At 40.6% G+C, this 4,989-nt stretch overlaps 1 pseudogene; it reads right to left on the bottom strand.

Moving 5' to 3' along the window:
• Nucleotides 1-1,440: 1,440 nt before the first annotated feature.
• Nucleotides 1,441-4,528, bottom strand: LOC108879959 (phosphoenolpyruvate carboxykinase [GTP], mitochondrial-like; annotated as a pseudogene).
• Nucleotides 4,529-4,989: the final 461 nt, after the last annotated feature.

Below are 4,989 nucleotides of genomic sequence, written 5' to 3'. Positions count from 1 at the left end.
CTTGGAAAGAAAAATAAATAACAAAATAAAAACAGCAACAGAATACTTGCAGTTAGAAGGTCTGTGTTCAGCTGAGGCTGCTGTACAGGTTTCAGATTTTATATCCTGTCTCACATTTATATAATCTCAAGAGTGTGATGTTCTGGTCACATCATTTCTGGGAAATCTGTCTGATTCTCCTCTGTAAGTTTGCTGTTATTTTGGAGAGTTGGAGCTCCCCTCTCATCTTGTTTATCAAATAAAAGGGAGTCCTTGGATTGCAGAGGAGAATCAGACTGATTTCCCAGAAATGCTGTGAGCAGAACATCACACTAGTGTATTTGTATGTCACACACATTACCTCAAGGCACTGAGGGTGAACTTGAGCTTTTGGCTTATTTTCTTAGATTTTGCAGACACAGATCAGTGGAAACAGCTTGTCAAAGGCCTTCAGTGATCACGACTGTGAACAGCTACTCAAAAGCCATTTTCTTGTATATGCAGCATTTTACTGGTGGAGTTGCATCACAACCACTACTTTAAAGTATGAAGTATTAAATGATCTACAAAAGCAGGCTTGAAAACAGGGTTTTCTTTGCATTTTAAGTTTTTATATTTTAGTTTGCGCCTGTAAACTCTGCTGTAAAACAGGTCTCATTTGATAAGTCTTAATAATACAGTAAGAATAATAATAAACAATTATTTTTTTATTATTAGTCATTACTCAAAATTGAATGTATGCTGTCCACCAGAGTGGATACATCAATGACTTTTTCAAAAAAAAGGTCTCAAAAGCTAAAGATAACAATTGTCACTGCAGATGTTTATAATACACAGCACTGCACTGTTTATCTCAATGTCCCTGTCCCTCTACGGAAGAAGCAGCATCACTGGTTAATAGCATACTCATACACTTTATTCAGCCTCATTTCTCACCTACACATACTGCAGACTTCAAAGGTTTCAGTGGTTAGAAAGTCTGGTTTCAGATAAGCTACTCACTCACCATGGAGTGTTTTACAACAGAAGCTCTACACTGTGGAGTTTCTATGTAGTTTCATAAAGCTCATTATTACAATTAAAAAACTGGATCAGTTATGTTTTAATTTAAAGATGACGTGTTCATTGTTTTTCAAGAATAAAAGGAATCATGACTCGGATCATTTTCAGCAGCTCTGACAGGTTTCTATGTTTGGAGTCACTACATGGTGATAATATTTATATTTAGTAGAAGTCTGTGACTCAAACTATTGCCCTTAAGCCTTACGTTTTAATGTTTGAAGTTGATTTTATCACAGTACTATCCTGTAATAAAGTTCATGAACCCGATTATCATCTTTGACCTTATTTTCTGACTATAGTTTCCATATCTGTGTCCAGAGGCCTGTGGTTTTTCTCATTTTACTGAATTGACCTAATTAAGTTGCTAAACTGAAAATAAAAATTCATGCCACAGAGGGCTAATGATCTCAGTCGCATTTATTGGGCCAACATTTCACATACTGTGTGTAAACATCACCTGAAATCAAAGAATTTCATCACAAACATTACAAAACGCAAGATGAAAGATCCATATTAATCCTCAGACCCACTGGAAATCTCTTACAGTGTGTGAGAAGTTAATGGAATAAAAGTTTTATCTTAACATCAAGTTGAATTTAAAATAAAGCACATTTCATGAGACTAAAGTATATTAAAATCTCCTGATAAGTAAAAATGTTAAAACTTTATCTACTAGTTTTGTCTAAAATGATCTTTGTGCTTCAGCCTGTAAACATTAGCAGCCTGGACTGTATTGTTAATTGTCTCAAAAGGCACTATAAGGCCACAATGATTGTGCTACATGACAGGTTTGGTGAGTGGAGAGAGTTGCATTAGATTAGCTTTACAGAAATCTAATCTTCATGTTGAATCAAACCTCCCTGGCACCACTAACCAGCACCAATCTGTCAGTGTTGCAGCATTAGTGTGACGTCCAACAGGTAGGTAATGCATTGTAGATTAACTTCTCCCTGAATTCTCTTAAGTTTCATTCCTAACTGATGACAGAGTCACTGACTGTGTTTTCATGCACAGAGAAATTTAAACATTGGCCTGAATATTGCTTTTTTTAAAAGAAGTATCTCAATATAATACTATAATAATAACATTCTGTCTTTTACAAACTACCAACATATTTTTTGTTTTGTTTTTGTATTTCAGTAAATATCCTGTGTTGAAAAAAGTAAAGGACAAGTAGGATGTTTCTCTGCCACAGTGATGTGACCCACACTATGTTTATATGTTAATAATCTCTGTGTATGTACACCTGGTCAGTGAACTCTGACTGCACCCTAATGATCTGATCCTGTGTCATTAGGGACTACCACCACCTTCATGAGGTCAGTAAGGATTGTGCACTCTGTTCCCAAAGCCTTCAGCTCAGCCTCCACCTGAGCAGGCAGATCACCTCCAACTTGCTGAGTGAAATAGGCTCTCAACTCTTTGGTCTCCTTCTGCCAGAAAGTTGTGGCACGTCAAATAAGGCACCCATGTCCACCTTGCCACTGAGGCCTTTAGTGTCGATAGTGCCATCTTCTGGCAGCCAGCCGATAATGCTCTTTTTGGCTGCCTCATCCTCCCTCTCACGGCTGCAACGCTTAAAGATCCACTCCAGCACACGGGCGTTTTCACCAAAGCCAGGCCAGAGGAAGGCACCGGTGGTGGCGTCCTTTCTGAACCAGTTGACGTGGAAGATCTTGGGCAGCTGAGTGGGGCCTTTCGGCTCTCCATGCTCAGCCAGTGAGCAAGGTAGTCGCCAAAGTTATAGCCAAAGAACGGCCGCATGGCGAAGGGATCGTGCATAATCACCTTACCTGAAGGACAACATTAAACACTTTGGTTTAAATTGGTTTAGTAATGGTAAGAATCAACTTCCTCATAATCAAATTATCATAACTCTGTAAAGTCTGATATATTACAGGTCATGACACATTTTTAAAAAATAGTCATTATAAAAAGACAGTCAACCCTAAAACACAGCAGTCTTTTCTCAGAGCTGTAAATCAGTATGAATAAATTTACATTTACAAGAGCTCAAACCAGAGGAATATCACATGTCCCTGTACCTTTATGCTCAGCAGCTGCTGTGGCCTCAGACCTCATTGCTGCTCCAACAAAGACTCCATGTTGCCAGTTGAAAGACTCGTAGACCAGAGGACTCCTGATAACACCAACATTTTATCATATTTAATGCACAGCTACTTGTGTTTTACTTACTGTCATATGCAGCTAATTGAAATCCTGTGACCTCAGCACTGCTTAATTACTGGTTGCCATTTAAATTTTTGTTCAGTGTACTTACTCCTGTGTCAGTCACACCACAGAGGGCTAATAAACACTGTGACTGTTAAGGTAGCTTGCTGGCCTGGTGGTTAAGTTAAGCACCCAGAATATCCACCTCCCATCCCCTGCACCCCACATGTACCCTGTCTGTATCTCTCTATGAAATAAAGGCAAAAATCAAAAAATCTCAATGTTAAAATGTTATTAAAAGTGGAACCAACCCTCTGGCCTTCTTCCACCAAGATAATGGCATCGATGGGAACCCCTCCTCGCTCTCCCACTGGGAGTCAATGATGGGACACTGAGCTGCCGGGCACAGAAGCGGGAGTTGGGGTGGGCACAAGGAGTCGAGCTTCCTGTTTACAAAGACATCTTCATTGTTATTTGTGTTATTTAATGACACAGTAATTTGGTCAAGAACTTTGTAAACATCTGAATATCATGGTGCAAACTGAGTCTGATCTTTAGGTCACTCCACTTTTAAACATGATGTTTCTTTGGCAAACCACTAGATGACACTGTTTACACGATGGCTGTAGAGTTGAACCATATCTGCTCTGTGTGATATCACAGTGAGTTTCTTTGGTCTGCAGATAATCTGTCAATAATCTGAACTGGTGGGGTGATCTCTTTGACACAAACACATGATTCAAGCCACCACTGACATCACTGACATCAGTAAAACTGATACGAGCAGGACACTGAGGCTTGATTCACTCTGTTACCTGGCTTCCAGGTTTTGCCGTGCCAGTCTGTGAGGGTGACGCTGGCTGCAGGGGGGTCAAGTCCTTCCCACCACACTCCTCCATCACTGGTCTCACCGACGTTGGTGAACATGGTGTTTTTGGCAATGGTGGCCATGGCGTAGGGGTTGGTCCTGTTTGAGGTGCCTGGAGCCACGCCAAAGAAACCGTTCTCTGGGTTGATTGCCCTCAGTTTACCTACAGACAGATATGTCATGGAGTTGACATTAAACATTTACTAGGTCACTGGAGAAACAGAGCGAGTCTTTGCACTTGAGCTCTTCCTTCTCACCTTGGCTGTCAAACTTCATCCACGCAATGTCGTCTCCCACACACTCTACCTTCCAGCCTGGCAGAGCTGGTTTCATCATGGCCAAGTTGGTTTTACCACAGGCACTGGGGAAGGCGGCTGCGACGTAACGCTTCACTCCCTGAGGGTTGGTGATACCTAGGATCTGAGAAGAAGAGTCAATCAAAATCAATCAAAGGACAAATCATGCTATAATTGTTACTCAACCTGTTGTGCATAGCCATCACACAGGCACTAAAAGAACATCATGGTAGTAAGATACAATAGGGGAGAACCGGGTCGAAAGTAACACTTCAGATAAACGTCATTGTAAAAGACACTTTGCATTTCCTAGTAAGTCTTGTGTTGACACAGTCAGACATTTCACACTTGTTTGGGCTCAGAGAAAATTGAGTGTTACTTTTGTCCCGTGTTACTTTTGACCGGTTTTCCCCTGCCTCATTATTTGCTATTTGAGATGTTTTTGAGAAGGTACTTTGTCAATAGCTAATTTTCATCTCAGATCCCCTGGCATCTGAGACTCAACCCGACACTGTGAAACCACTGGAATCCTGTTGGTCCATCAGAAAACGTAACTTCAGTCACATTTGAATACTGCAGACAAAGATCTGAGTATGATCTAAACCAAAATCC

This window comes from Lates calcarifer, unplaced genomic scaffold (genome assembly GCF_001640805.2).
Source record: "Lates calcarifer isolate ASB-BC8 unplaced genomic scaffold, TLL_Latcal_v3 _unitig_805_quiver_1963, whole genome shotgun sequence".
NCBI classification, from domain to species: domain Eukaryota; kingdom Metazoa; phylum Chordata; class Actinopteri; family Centropomidae; genus Lates; species Lates calcarifer.
This window is presented reverse-complemented; position numbering and strand designations above follow the sequence as displayed.